We start from the raw sequence: 17,435 nt of genomic DNA, 5'->3' as shown, positions 1-17,435 counted from the left end.
TTACATACTAGCGCTCTGGTATTGTACATAAATGTATATGAATGTGTTTATTCAGTTTGTGCTTCTTGCTGCTTAGGTTTATAGATGGGAGGCTTATCTCAGTAGGGTATCAGAGCATGTAGTTTATCTTAGTATAAAAAAAAAAAAAATCAATTTATTAATCAGGTCGTTACAAAATTAGACGGAAATATCCCTATTTATTTGATGAATTATAGTATTGATGTATATGCTTAGATGGTAATTTTATTTTGTTGAGTCCAATGTAATTGTAATGTAGAGTATAAGTTAGGTAATATTTTGGTTTTGGGGGAAATTTTCTTTTAAGGTTGTAATCTCCTAGAACTACCCATGTAACCACGGTATTCCTCCGCCATAAATGAGGGCAGGTAATAAAATGAGTAGACCCTTTTCTTTTACTGAATGATGGAGAGTATGGGTAAAGATACAGATAGTAAATTTCGAGAACGAAATTTTATAAGGAGGAGAGAATGTAGTGACCCGAAGAATAATAGCATTTAAATAATAAAGAGGGAGAGAAAATGGAAATAGGAACAGAAGGAGGCAGTAGACTTCATCGACGACATCGCATTTTGGAGATAATAAAAATTTTAGGAAATTGCCAGACTTCGTCGACGAACACAGGGTTTCGTTGACGAGAAAATACCGAGAGACAGTTCAGGCTGCTCTGAATTTCGTCGGCGAATACAAGGTTTCGTCGACAAATTTACTAAAGGATTTGTCGATAAAGTGATGTGTCTTGTCGACGAATATGACCCTATAAATAGCTAAAAATACGATTTTTATTCACTTTCAGCGCACCTCTCTCTCTCTCTCTCTCTCTCTCTCTCTCTCTCTATGTCACTCTCTCCCTTCTCTCTTCTATTTTGGCCCCTCTAGTCGCCAGATCGAAGATTTGAGGCTACCACGACGCTGCTAGCGAAGTACTCTACAAGTCTGCCGGAGCGGATTGTTGGGGAAACGAAGTTGGAAATCATCCTTAAGTTGAGGTAAGACTTTTTAAGCCAAATTTGATCTTATGGTAGTTATAAAAAATGATGTATACGTATAAATATTGATAAGGAAATCCTATGGGGGTTAGGCTAGAATATTGTAGGGGTTTTCCGGTAGTCAAGTAAGGGAAATATGCTATGCTAGGTATTTTTAAAATATTATATAGTTTATTAAATGATGAAAATTATATATTAAAGTATCGTGTGACTTGTGAATATGATTATAGTACGAAGATATATTTTATGATATTTCAGTATCCTAATTTTACGATATTTCAATACCATGATTTTATGAATCTCAGTACCATGATTATACGAATATCAATATTATGATTATACAGTTCTCAGTAATATGATGTATGAATTACAGTACATTTATGCGGTAACATGGTTATTACAGTTATTTTAGAATCATGGTAAATCAGATAGTTGTATATAGAAATACATTATATGGTATCAGACCTTGTTGGACTATGCAATTACAGAGCACGGTACCGTTGCTACAGATATTATGTTACGTTATGAGTGTAACCACCTATTTAGATAATACATGGTAGTAGGTCGATCACCTAGGCCCTTGATGAGGACAGACTCCCCATCAGATATGGGTTGAGGTGGGCAGATTGACCGATGGAGTGTAGTGATTTATTCCTGGTTGGCCAACCAGGGTAAATCCCGCCTACGGGCCGCACAACCCTGTCATGAAGGGGTAAGTCATGACACACAGATATCCACAGGGAACATTTTCAGCTACTATTACGTACATACAGATTTACAGAAATAGGGATTATACTTATGTATAATAGAAGTATTTTGAATAGTAACCTATGATACTGTTATGTTAAGCAACATGGAAAGGGCGGGGGAAAATTTTATTACTTATACTCTACTTACATATTCATCTATGCATGTTTATATGAATACGAATTTTCTTTATACTGTAGCTCATTTTCCTCACACTAGTAATAGCATATTTCGTCTTACTGAGCGTTGACTTATCCCAGCGTTGAATCATTTTTCAGGTGATCCAGGTAGGCGAGTAGACCAGGTTCGCAGATAGAAGGGCCGCAGTACTACCCTGTCAGTAGAGAGTGAGTACATTTTGGGAGTGTTTTTGTATATCCCAGCATAGTTAAGGGAAATTTTGGGGAAACAGATATATGTGTATATTTTGGGAAACATGTAGCACTCTGGTATTGTATGGTATTGGTTTTGTATTGTGTATATATTTTCATATGGTTATGTCTATGTGATTTATGCTTCTCACTGCTTAGGTTTATGGTTGGGTTTACCCTAGTATGGTATCAGAGCATGTAGATTATCATAGTATAATAAAAAAAACCCATTTATTAAGCAGGTCGTTACACGCACCATGTGCCCTGATCTACCGCATCGATAACACACCACACCACCAGCTTGACACTCTCCCCATTGCCTCCTACCACAAGTCTGACAGACTGGAGGACCCTACCCTGCTTGCACCTTGCGTCCTCCCGTCTCATGTCTCCACCCTCTACTATGATTACCTCTCCTCCACTAGCCTGGTCTATGACGCTGCTGGTAGCCCGTAGATGCAGATCTCTTCCTCTGTCGACTGCCTCCTTCTGTTTTCGGTTTTCATTTCCCTTTTCTTTTATTATTTAAATACCATTATTCTTCCGGTCATTATAAGAAATATCTCAAAACCACTTACACCTTCTTGATTATAACTGTACCCCACTGAATAAATGTGGATATTTCTACTTTATATGTTCCTCAAGCTCCTAAGAAACCTATTCTATTATGTGATTTCTCCAAACGACTTTCACTAGAGGAATCTTCTTATTACGTAATTCTTATTCTTTCCTATTCAGAATCTGTGCTGGTAGCTCCTCATAGACTAGTGAATCACTAAGTTCTAATTCACCATAATTGATTAAGTGAGAAGGGTCTGAGACGTATTTCCTCGACATAGAGACATGAAATATGTCATATATCCTAGACAACATAGGTGGTAAAGCTAACTTATAGGCAACTTGTCATGCCCCAAACATGCAAATGGGTCCTAGGTGTGAATATAGTAACCTAACCTGTCTCTGTATCAATTAAAACATACATGATACAATACCAAATGAGGGTTCGACCCCCTGGGGTACATGGATGCCCTTACAATCATAAACATACGCATCCATACTCATCAAATACACATCGGAATATGATCTTTCTATACATTTACAGTACCATACCAGAGTCTATACAAAGTTAGGATATACATTCCCAAAATTACAAAACATACTCTGGGTGTCTACAAAAACTATCCTGACAACTCGGATACAAAACTCCTACCTAATAGGCACTAGCAGTAGCTAACAACACCCCCACTTCTAGATGCTAGGATGCTAATTACGGCTAGCTAAAGGACCTGAAAAACATTTGTACGTACATTCAGGGTGAGACACCTCTCAGTAAGGAAGAAAGCAGGTTATATCAATGTGTGGCATACCAGTGTTATTATACGTAATACAACACTATACAATACGATACAGTTCGCAAACATTTCCATATAGTTCCAATATTTTCACAAATCCATTCTAGTACATACGATACCCAAAACATACGGCCAGTGTCTTCACACTAATACGCAACTACTATATGAAATCTGAAGCTTCATAGCGATTATGTTGCCAATACGATGTAGCTTACACTAATACGCAACTACTCCATGAAACCCGAAGCTTCACAGAGATTACATTGCCAATACAGTTTAGCTCACACCCCTCGGTGACTAGCTGGGATACGTAGTGATATTTCTCACCCTCAGATATAGAGCCGGACACTCTCGCCCACAATTTTGACACCGGTACATGGCGCAACGTACGGTAATTAGCCTTCACATAGATGTTTTGGTGTACGGTAATTAGCCGCCCCTAGCCAATTTCACAAAACCTGGAATCATTTGGAACTCACGTTCCTATACTCTTCAGTGCACGGTAATTAGCCGCCACATAACTATTTTACAAAATACTTGGAACAATTACATACAACCATACATTCCACACTTATTTGGTTTATGGAAAATCATATCATTTTCCAATTCAAGTATACAGTTTTATACAAATATGGATAATAGTCATCTTAAAAATACAGTTTAAACAAAACAAACGGTTTTCCAAACAAAGTAGAGATGATACCCGAAATCCCTAATTTTCTCGAAAACTCTAACCCGAAAATCCCGTATTTTACCCGATAGATTTCCTCAAATAAGTTACCAAAACATACGCACGATCGTAGCCTACAAGCTCACCGATCCCGATTTCAAAAAGTAACTAATATAAAATAAATCTCCTTACCTTAACCTGAATTCTAACTACGAACTCTACGGTCCTCAAAACTACGAACCGAGACTCCAAAACCTACAAACCATAGTACAATACATGCTTACAAACTGTACTACTATACATATTCTAAAACAAAAACAAAAACCGAGCCTTACCTCGATTTTGGTCTGAAACCCGAAACTGCTCAAAATGAGATTTCGATCCGCTAGAAAGGTAGAGAATCCTTCCCTGATCCTCGCAGTAATGTCCAATTTATGAATCAAGCGACAAACGGCAAAGAAATCAAAAGAGAGAGAGAGAGAGAGAGCTTTCTAGAGAGAGAGAGAGAGAGTTAAGCTAACTTAGATTGGAAGCAACCCTTTTGGATATTTATAGCCCTTTGACTCGGGTGGATTTGTCGACGAGATGACATCTTCGTCGACAAGTTCACCAGGTTTCTCTTCGACGAGTTGGCGGTTTCGTCGACGAGCTAGATATTTCTAATTTTGCTGAACCTCTAGGCATTCCTTCGTCGACGAGCCTCTAAACTTTGTTGACGAGGAGCCTTTAGCCTTCGTCGATGAATGATGGCCTCGTCGACAAAGCCCGCACAATTATCTTTTTACCCCTCTCTTTCATAATTTAATCCAGTTATCATAGGTCAGGTTCTTACAACCTCCCCTCCTTACAAAAATTTCGTCCTTGAAATTTGCAATCTCTCATTATGAACACATTCATACTACTAAATACATATACACGCTAAGATGAACTAGCGGCCATTTATACGCAGCCCTGTTACGATACATACATACACTAAGAAGAATCGGCGGCCATTTATACGCAGCCCTGTTACAATAAATACATACATACATACATTCCCTCACTTATGGCGGAGGAATACCGTGGTTACATACATACATGGTCTCGGGAGCTCACAATACTACAAGACTCTCCCAAAGACTAATCACACAATACTAATATGATAACATAGTACTACATACATACATACATACCCATACCGACCCTGCTATCTAACTACTACTCAAAACAATTGCGGATACTTTCGGCGTATTTCTGTTTCCAATTCCCAAGAAGCTTTCTTAACCACGTGATTTCTCCACAATACCTTTACTAACGGTATTTCCTTGGTACGCAACGTCCGAACCTTCTAGTCCAGAATCTGAACAGGTACTTCCTCACATGCCAAAGTATCCCCATTCACCAAAGACTCGTAACTAATAACATACGACGGATCTGGCACGTACCTCCTCAACATGGATACGTGAAATACATCATGGATCCTTGAGAGCGCAGGGGGAAGTGCAATCCGGTAAGCTACTGGACCTACTCGTTCAAGAATATCAAACAGTCTGATATACATCGGGCTCTACTTGCCCTTCCTCCCGAATCTCATCACTCCCTTCATCGGAGAGATTCTAAGGAATACCTTACCCCCCACCTCGAACTCCAACTTAAGGCGGCGAACATTTGCGTAACTCTTCTGCCAACCCTGAGCCGATCTAATCCTCTCTCGGATCAAACCCACCTTCTCAGACGCTTGCTGCACAAGTTCATGTCCTAAAACCCGACATTCACTAACCTTATCCCAATACAAAGGAGATCGACACCTCCGACTATACAAAGCCTCAAACGGTGTCATCCCGATACTAACTTGGAAGCTATTATTATAGGCAAACTCCACCAATGGCAGAAACTGAATCCAACTACCACCGAAGTCTAATACACAAGCCCGTAACATATCCTCCAAGATCTGTATCGTCCTCTCCGACTATCCATCAGTCTGAGGGTGGAACGCTGTACTGAAAGTAAGCTTCATCCTCAGTGCTTCCTACAAGCTCTTCCAGAATCGAGAAGTAAACATTGAATCTCGATCTAAAATAATGGACACCGGTACTCCGTGCATTCTCACTATCTTATGCACATATAGGTCCACTAGCCTACTACTCAAAGGGTAGCTAACCTTCATCAGTACAAAGTCAGCATATTTTGTCAACCTGTTCATGGTTACCCAAATAGCATTCTGCCTATGAAGCGTTGGCGGTAATTCGGTAACAAAATCCATGGAAATGTGCTCCCATTTCCACACCAAAATAGGCAAAGGTTGCAACGGCCCTACAGGCCTCTGATGTTCAGCTTTCACCTGCTGACACGTCAAACACTGCTCCATGAACCAGGTAATCCCTCTTTTCATACCACTTCACTAGAAGGACTCGCACAAATGCCGATACATCTTAGTACTACCCGGATGTACCATATACAAAGAACGATGCACGTCCTCCAGAATCGTCGTTCTGATCTCATCGTTGTTTGGAACATATAGCCTGGTCCCAACCCTCAACACACCTTTATCAAAGATGTTAAAATCCGCAGCCAATCCCTGCTGCACTTTCTCCACAATCTTTGCTAACTCCGCATCATTAGCTTGCGTGACTTTAGTACGCTCAAACAAGGTCGGCGGGATCACCAAGCTAGTAATGAAAACCTGATGATCATCAGACACTAACTCAACGCCAAGGCATTCCAATACCGCCAGATATGATGCTGAGCTACAACTACAGATACTGTCGCATGCTCTGACTTCCAACTCAACGCGTCAGCTACCACATTAGCTTTCCCCGAGTGATAACTGATCGTGCAATCGTAGTCCTTGATCAAATCTAGCCCCACCTCTGCCTCATATTTAGCTCATTCTGCGTAAAAAAGTACCTGAGGCTTTTGTAGTTAGTGAAAATCTTACACTGAACACCATACAGGTAGTTTCGTCATATTTTTAGGGCATAAACAACAGCAGCTAACTCTAGGTCATGTGTAGGGTAATTCTTCTCATACTCCTTAAGTTGCCGAGAAGCATAAGCTACTACCTTACCCTGTTGCATAAGCACACATCCCAAACCCTTCAGGGACGCGTCGCTATAGATCAAAAACCTGCCATCCCTCGAAGGAATGGCCAATACTGGAACAGTAACCAGCCGGTGCTTCAACTCAAGAAAGCATGGCTCGCAATCAATAGTCCAGTCAAACTTTACCCCCTTCCTGGTCAATTGTGTTAGAGGTCCATAAAATTTAGAGAAACCCTCTACGAACCGATGATAGTAACCTGCCAATCCCAGAAAACTACGAACCTCCTGCACATTCTTCAATCTCGACCAGTTGACCATAACTTCTATTTTGCTAGGATCAACTGAGATACCGCCTTTAGACACCACATGGCCTAAGAATGAGACCTGATTTAACTAGAATTCACACTTCTTTAGCTTGGCATATAGCTTCCTTTCCCGCAGAATCTGTAGCACCAACCTCAAATGACTCTCACGCTCTTCCGGACTCCTCGAGTATACCAGAATGTCATTGATGAACACCACTACGAACTGATCCAGGTACTCATGGAAAACCCTGTTCATCAGATCCATGAACACTGCTGGCACATTAGTCAAACCAAACAGCCTAACCAAGAACTCATAGTGGCCATATCTGGTTCGGAAAGCGTTCTTCACTACATCCTTAGTCCTAACCCTCACCTAATGATACCCTGACCGTAGGTCAATCTTCAAAAAGACCTGCATTCCCTGCAACTGGTCAAAGAGATCATCAATACGAGGCAGTGGGTAACGGTTCTTCACAGTTACCTAATGTCGCGGTAATCAATGCATATGCGTATCAACCCGTCCTTCTTCTTCACAAACAATACTGGAGCTCCCTAGGGCAAAACACTTGCTCAATTAAAACCCTGGTCCAGGAGTTCCTACAACTGCTCATTCAACTCTCGAAGTTCTGTTGGAGCCATCTGGTACGGAGCTTTAGGGATTGGTGCCTTGTCAGGCAGCAACTCTATCGCAAACTCCACCTCACAATCTAGAGGTAAACTGGGCAACTTTTCAAGAAACACATCCGGAAACTCGTTGACCACTCGAATATCCTTGAGCCACAACTCTTCCCGTGGCGGTTCCTTCATGCAAGTTAGGTACCCCTGACATTCATCCAAGAGTAGCCTCCTCGCCTATAATGCTGATAGAACCAATGGCGTCGAACGCACACACGATCCTACAAACTCGTACTCCTGCTCCCCAGGATGTTTGAACACTACTACCTTCCTACGACAATCAATCACCGCAAAACTGGAGAATAGCCAATCCATCCCCAGTATGACGTCAAAACCAGACATGTTATATACTACAAGATTCGCTGGTAGCAGTCTCCCTTAAATTACAACTAGGTAGTTTCCTAACATCTTACTACAGATTGTTGCACTCCCAGTAGGTGTAGCCACAGACAATCTCTCGTCCATAGCTTGGGTTTCAAACCCACATAACTTCACAAAACTAGCAAATATAAACGAATGGGTTGCTCCCGAATCAAATAAAACAACAGTGCTATTCGAAAGCAATAACATGGTACCTGTCACCACGTTCCCAGCGTATTCTGCATCTACTGGAGTAAGTGAATATACCCTCGCAGGAGCTGTAGTTGCCTGGTAGTTCCCCCGAGGCATCTGATTACTTCCACGGTTCTGGCTTTGTGCAGGCGTATCTCTCCTCGATGCCTGAAAGCCTTGTGATATGTGGCTCGGTTTTCCACGGTTGTAGTAGTTACCTCAAAACGGATGACTTTCACCATCGCGCCTTTTACAGCACTTGACGCATGATGTGGAGGATGAATCCCCCTAACAAATCTGCCGCTCGGTATTTTGTCGATAACCTGAATTGTAATTCTTCTTCTTCCACTGTCCCTGCTGAGGACCAGAAGATACTAGCCTCTTCTCCTAATCTTGCACCACTTCATCTCCCCGAAGGTCGGTCTCAACTATGGTGGTTTTATCCACCAAAATAGAGAACTCACGGATCTGCAGCATCCCCACAAGACGACGAATGTCTTTCCTCAGACCCCTCTCAAACTTTCGAGCCTTCTCGTACTCATTTGGGACCAAGTATGGCGCAAACCGAGATAACTCGATAAATCTGGTGGCATACCTCTACACCATCAGAGTTCCCTGCATCAGGCCCGAGAACATATCGACCTTCACATCTCGAGTGGAGACCGAAAAGTATCTCTCGAAAAATACCTCCTTGAAGCGGCCCCACGTCATACCAGATGGACCATCTCTCTACCTCTCAAGTAGACTCACCGCAGTCCACCAACACCCTGCCTCCCCAGTCAGCTGGAAGGTAGTGTACATGACCTTCTGTCTCTCAGTGCAGTGGAGGACTTCCAAAATCCTCTCGGTCTTCTTGACCCAGTCCTCCACCACAATAAGATCATGTCCTCCCGTAAATGTTAGAGGGAGCATGCATGTGAACCTCTCGATGGTACACCTCGCATCAGTAGGAGAGCATTCACATCTCCTAACACTCCGCCCAATCTCTTAGATCACCTGCCTCGCCAAACCATGAGACACAGAAGGAGACTCATCACTTGCAGTCTCCTCGGAGCCACTCTCCAAGTTATTATCCTTGGGCTCCATTCTGAAAATAATAGGAATCAGTTAGAATTCCTACATCGTACACAGTTAACCCAATCAAACACCTAATCATGTTAACTACCAATCCCACGGGACTAGGCCTATCCTGTCACACTGACACGAATACATCAATGGTTTGCGGTGATCTTTCTAAAATTGTCATTCAAGGAAGGACACAGAATACTGCCAATGAGTCCCTGTCTAGCAACAACACAATCCTTGACCTACACTACCCATTTCCTACATCCTATACTCTGGTATGTACACATCAATACATCTAACCAAGTCTACAAGACCTAACAACCTGGTTAGCTCTGATACCAAGCTGTCACGTCCCGAACCCACAGATGGGTCCCAGGTGTGAATATAGTAGCCTAACATATCTCTGTAACAATTAAAACATACATGATACAATACCAAATGAGGGTCTGACCCTGTGGGGTACACGGATGCCCTTACAATCATAAACATACGCATTCATACTCATCAAATACACAGCGGAATACGATCTTTCTATACATATACAGTACCATACCAGAGTCTATACAAAGCTCGAATATACATTCCCATAATTACAAAAAATACTCCGGGTGTCTACAAAAACCATCCCGACAACCCGGATACAAAACTCGTACCTAACAGGCACTAGCAATAGCTAACAACACCCCCGCTTCTAGATGCTAGGATGCTAATTACGGCTACCTGAAGGACCTGAAAAACATTTGTACGTACATTCGGGGTGAGACACCTCTCAGTAAGGAAGAAAACAGGTTATATCAGTGTGTGGCATACCAGTGTTATTTCACATAACACAAAACACTATACAATATGATACAGTTTGAAAACATTTTCATACAGTTCCAGTATTTTCAAAAATCCATTCCGGTACATACAATACCCAAAACACATGGTCAGTGTCATCACACTAATACAAAACTACTCTATAAAACCTGAAGCTTCACAGCGATTACGTTGCCAATACGATGTAGCTCACACTAATACGTAACTACTCCAAGAAACCCGAAACTTCACAGCCATTACATTGCTAATACAGTGTAGCTCAGACCCCTCGATGACCAGCCGGGATACATAGTGATATTTCACACCCTCGGATATAGAGCTAGACACTTTCGCCCATGGTTTTGACACCGGTACATGGTGTATCGTATGGTAATTAGCCACCACAAAGTTGTTTTGGCATAAGGTAATTAGCCGCCCCTAGTCGATTTCACAAAACCTGGAATCATTTTGGAACTTATGTTCCTATACTCATCCGAGTACGGTAATTAGTCACCACATAGCTATTTTATAAAATACCTGGAATAATTACATACAACCATGCATTCCACACTTATTTGGTTTATGACAAATCATATCATTTTCCAATTCAAGTATACAATTTTATATAAATATGGATAACAGTCATCTCAATAATACAGTTTAAACAAAACAAATGGTTTTCCAAACAAAGTAGAGATGATACCTGAAATTCTCAATTTTCCCAAAAACTGTAACCCAAAAATCCTGTATTTTACCCGATAGATTTCCCCAAATAAGTTACCAAAAGATACATATGATCGTAGCCTATAAGCTTACCGATCCCGATTTCAAAAAGTAACTGATATAAACTGAATCCCCTTACCTTAACTCGAATTCCAACTATGAACTCTACGGTCCCTAAAACTACGAACCGAGACTCCAAAACCTACAAACCACAATACAATACATGCTTACAAATTGTACTACTATACATATTTTGAAACATAAACGAAAATTAAGCCTTACCTCGATTTTGGTCTGAAACCCAAAACTACTCAAAACGAGATTCCAATCTACTGGAAATATAGAAAATCCTTCCCTGATCCTCGAAGTAACGTCCGATTTATGAATCAGGCGATGAACGATGAAGATATCAAGAGAGAGAGAGAGAGCTTCAAGTTCTAGAGAGAGAGAGAGAGAGAGAGAGAGAGAGAGAGAGAGAGAGAGAGAAAGTTAAGCTAACTTAGCTTGGAAGAAACCCTTTTGGATATTTATAGCCCTTTGACTCGGGTGGATTACTTAGCTTGGAAGAAACCCTTTTGGATATTTATAGCCCTTTGACTTGGGTGGATTCGTCGACGAGATGACGTCTTCGTCGATGAGTTCACCAGGTTTCTTGTCGACGAGCTGGATATTTCCAATTTTTTCGAACCTCTCGGCATTCCCTCATCGACGAGCCTTTGAACTTTGTTGATGAGTCGTCGACGAAGCCCGCATAATTACCTTTTTACCCCTCTTTTTCATAATTTAATCCATTTACCACGGGTCGGGTTCTTATACAACTGTCCCCACTTTCTCTTGAATCTCAAACGAGCTAATGAACCAAGGGCTAAGTTTAACTTTCTTACCAAATCTCATAATCCCTTTTAACAGAGCTATTTTCAAAAACACATTATCACTAATATCAAACTCTAATTTCCTGCAACGGTTATCGGTGTAACTCTTCTGTTGGCTCTGAGCTACACTAATTCTGTCTCTGATGAGCCATACCTTATTATACCCTTGTTGTACTAACTCTGGTTCCACAACTCGCTATTCACCCATATCATCCCAATATAAAGGGGAACGACATCTCTTACCATAGAGTGCCTCAAACGGTACCATGACAATGCTGGCTTGATAACTATTATTGTATGCAAATTCCACCAGTGGCATAAACTGGATCCAACTATCCCCAAAGCATGTATGCTCGAAGCATATCTTTTAATATCTAAATCGTCTTCTCAGTTTGCTCATCTGACTGAGGATGGAATGTCATGCTAAAAGATAACTGAGACCCTAGAGCTTCCTGCAAGCTCCTCCAAAATCGTGACGTGAAACGCGGGTCCCAATATGACACTATAGACACAGGCACACCATGAGAACGGACTATCTCCTGAATACAAATGTAACGACCCGAAGTATAATAGTATTTTAAATAATAAAGAAAAGGGTAAAATGGAAATAGAACAGAAGGATCTTTTAATAAGATCACATTTGGTATTCGTGCATTTAGTAAGTTGAACTAGAACCTAATTTCTCTAAAGTATTTACTTATATCATTATTTTGGGAGATTTGATAAAAGGGAAATTGTGTGAAGCATATCATTCATATAATGATTATATCGTTACATACATATTGAGCTTCAAATTTTATCATATGGATATGTGTTAGGTTTTCCATTGTACTCACTAACTTTGTTAGAAGCAATATTGAGTAGTTTTGTAGATTTGAAATTCTATATTGTAATCACGGTTTGGGTTGTGAACCAGGTGAGGAGGAAGTTGTGCCTCTTGTAAGCAGCGGATGTAAGGAAAGCTCCGTCCCGGTTAAAGGAGCAGGGATTTAGTGGAATCCTTGAGTGGGGTCCTCAAGGCGAGGATGTAGGCTGGGTTGGCTGAACCTCATAAAAACTGTGTTTGCTTTCTCTCTTCCTTTACTCCTTTTAATTTTCGCAACGCATTTCATTACTTATGTTGTATGTGTGTATGTTGAATAACCCCACACGCACTTGATAATTAATTGGGTAAAATAGAATTCATTGAGATAATAGTTTGAATCAATTTCAAACCCATGCAATTAATTTGTTAAATATAGAAATAGAGGTTAAGTGGTAAAAAATATTAGAGGTTTTTAAAAATACCCAATTCACCCCCCCTTTTGGGATTACACCTAACTTAATAGAGATCATGTTAAAAAAGAAGACATTATTCTAGAATTTATCAATACAAAGAATCAATGGGTTGATATCCTTACTAAACCTCTCTCAAAAGATAGAGTCATGACCATTAGAAGAGAGCTTGGTCTACAACATAGTAGAGAAACTAAACGAAATGACAAACCTTAAAGAAAAATCAATAGTTAGCCAACTAACTGAATTAGTTTTTCCTGGAACAAAGGCCAGTTAGCCAACTAACTGAATTATTCTTCCTGAAATAGAATGTAGTCAACTAACTGACCCTGAGGTCAGCCAACTAACTGACAAAAAAACCCTAGGCTCGTTCATAAAAACTCGAGCCATTCTTACTATGTTTGATTACTTTGCTTATACTTATAGCCTAACTTTTTCCCCTTATTTTGAATGATGTCCAAAGGGGGAGAGTTTGTGAAATGTAGCAAAGATGATATGTAATATGCTCTTATATGATGTATGTTTGAACTTATGATGAATGATATGTAGACTATATGTACCTTGAATTTATTATGAATTTATGATGAGTAGAAATAGTCATGTTGAGTATTGCTATTTATGATGAGTAGAAATAGTCATGTTGAGTACTTAATTGAAAGAATGCTTATAGTAAGGGGGAGCCTTTTCATAGGAACCCTCATCTTTGCTCCTCGTTTGTTATCATAAAAAAGGGAGAGGTTGTTGGCCTAACTGAGTTTTTCAATCTTGTTTTGATGATAACAAATGAAGGATGTTTTAACTTGTATTGTTGAGTGACTTTTTTTCAGGTTTAAGTAAAAGGACACTCATGGTTAATCATGGAAAGTAAGCTGGAAATCAAAGTCAATCAAGTGAAAGTTTCTCAATATATTGAAGCAATGAATGACAAATGAAGAGTTTAAAGACTAAGCAGGGCTTGAAGTAAAGACTGAACCTCAAGAGGTTGCAAGACTTAGTGATTAAGGAGATCATGTTTAGAAGAATGTTTGTAAGTACTTCAAATTCATTACTATTTATGTAACAACCTGCTTAATAAACTGATTTTTTTTTATATGCTATGATAATCTACATGCTCTGAAACCATACTAGGATAAACCCAACCATAAACCTAAGCAGCAAGAAGTAGAAACTGAATAACCATATCCATATGAAAATATGTACACAATACAAAACCAATACCAAACAATACCATAGTACTACATGTTTCCCAAAATATACACATATCACTGTCCCCAAAACATCCTTAACTAGCCAGGGTATACAAAAATTCTCTCAAAACATACTCACTCTCTGAAAGGGCACCACTGAAGCCCCTCTATCTGTGAGCCTAGTATGTTCGCCTACCTAAATTACCTGAAAAATGATTCAACGCTAGGATAAGCCAACGCTTAGTAAGATGAAATATGCTATTACTAGTGTGTGGCAAATGAGCTACTATACTATGAAAATCTGTTTTCATATAATCATGAATAACTGGATGCAAAAGTACAGTACAAGTAATAAAATACACCATCCCTCTCCATGTTGCTTAACATAACAGTATTATGGGCTATAATTCAAAGTACTTCTGGTATAAGTAAGTATGTTCCCAGTTTTTGCAAATCTATACATATGTAATAATAAATGAAAATATTCCCTGTGGCTATTTGTGTGTCATGGCTTACCCCCTCATGACAGGGTTGTGCGGCCCGTAGGCTGGATTTACCCTGGCTGGCCAACCAGGAATAAATCACTATACTCCATCAGTCGATCTGCCCACCTCAATCCATATCTGGATGGGGAGCCTAACCTCTTCAAGGGCCTAGGTGATTGACCTTACCACGTATTATCTAAATAGGTGGTTGCACTCATAAAGTAACATAATATCTGTAACAACGGTATCGTGCTCTGTAGCTGCAAGTCCAGTAGGGTTTGATACTATATAATATATTTCTATATACAACTATCTGAATTACAATGATTCTGAAATAATCGTAATAACCATGATGCTGCATAACTGTATTGTAATTCATATGTCATAGTAATGAGAACTGTATAATTATAACACTGAAACTGTACAATCATAATACTGAAACTGCATAATCATAATATTGATAATCGTGTAATCATGGTACTGAAATATCGTAAAATCAGAATATTGAAATATCGTAAAACATATATTCGTACTATATTCATATTCAAAAGCCGCACGATACTGTAATACATAATTTTCATCATTTAATAAACTATATAATATTTTAAAAATACCTAACATAGCATATTTCCTTTACCTGACTACTGGAAAGCCCCTATGGAATACTAGCCTAACACCCGCAGTGCCTCCTACAAAATATTTTGAAACCAACATATACCAGAATAAAATATCAGTATTTCATTGCTTACATCATTTCTTATAACTACCATAAGGCCAAAAATAGGCTAAAAGGCCTTACCCTGAATTTGGGATGAAATCCAACTTCGTTTCCCCCACGATCTGCTCCTGTAGACTTGTAAAGAACTTCGTTAGGAGCATCGTGGTAGCCTCAAATCTTCAATCCGATGACTAGTTAGGCCAGAATCGTAGAGAGAAGTGAGAGGATTCGTAGGAGAGAGAGAGAGAGAGAGAAGAGAGAGAGCGGCGCGAGAAATGAATAAAAATCTGGTTTTTAGCTATTTATAGGACCAGATTCATTGATGAGACACGTCACCTCATCGACGAGTCCTTCATTAAATTCGTCGACGAAATCCTGTATTCGTCAACAAAATTCAGAGCAGCCAAAAAACCCCGCTCAGTATTTTCTCGTCGACGAAACCCTGTATTCGTCGACAAATTTCCTTATGCACTCGTCGAAGAAGTCCTGTATTTGTCAACGAATTTCCTTATGCACTCGTCAACGAAGCCCTGTATTCGTCGACGAGTCCTGGCAATCCCTCGAATTTTTTATATTCTCCAAAATGCAATGTCGTCGACGAACGCGGAGTATTCGTCAACGAAGTCTACGACCTCCTTCTGTTTCTGTTTCTATTTCTCTCCCTCTTATTATTATTATTAAAATACTATTATTCTTCGGGTCACTACAATTTATATTTGTGTAGCTCTTTAGGATAAGAAGACTTAGAAATCATTTCTTCTAAAACCCTTAAAAATGATTTTGAAAGAGTGGCACTTAAGTTTTTCAAAATGAACTAGAGGTTAAAAATCAAAAATGAAAAAGAGAGGACTAGTTAGCTGACTGACCAAAACACACAATGTTTGGCTAGTCGACTAACAAGCACAATGAATGGAAAAACATTTGTCCAGCCAATTGACCATTTTTTATTTGGGATCAATCAGCCGACTGACTCCCTAGTTTGTCCGGCCGACTGACTATTTTGAACATAATTGAGTCAACTGACTGACAATTTATCGAAATTTTTTTTAGAGACAGAATAGTTTCAATCGCCTGTCTAGTCGACTAAAAATTTATCAGAATTATTTTTTGAGAGACAAAATGGTATCAGCTGCCTATCCAGTCGTCTAAATAGTACAAAAATGACCCAGTTGAGTGAGTCAGTTGATCGACTCTACAAAAATTTTAAATTTCGAACTATACGGGAAGCTTTTCAAAATTGATTCTATGATTTAATATCTTTTGAAAAGTTACCTAAATACTCCATGTTAAATGAGGAAACTTTTCTTTAAGAAATCTATAAATACCTCTCTTGATCAATGAAAAAATATGCTCAAGCGATACACGCTTTCTACACTAAAGTTCTCCTAAAGCTCATACTTGCTCACACTTTTGCTGGGGGAAACTCTACGAAATTGCTGGTTTATTAAAAAGCTTTGGTTCTGATTTACAACTAAAATCTCTATATCAATAAGAAAGAATTATTAGTGACTTCTAAACCTTGAACTTCACATTTTCTATTTAGTTTTGGTTTTGAAGTACGATTAGTGATTTTACTTGTATAACTTGCTATGTGTTTGGGAGTGTTTTTGTAT

Source organism: Malania oleifera, chromosome 12 (genome assembly GCF_029873635.1).
Source record: "Malania oleifera isolate guangnan ecotype guangnan chromosome 12, ASM2987363v1, whole genome shotgun sequence".
Lineage (NCBI taxonomy): Eukaryota > Viridiplantae > Streptophyta > Magnoliopsida > Santalales > Ximeniaceae > Malania > Malania oleifera.
The sequence above is the reverse complement of the archived record's forward strand: the minus strand, read 5'-3'. Positions refer to the sequence as shown.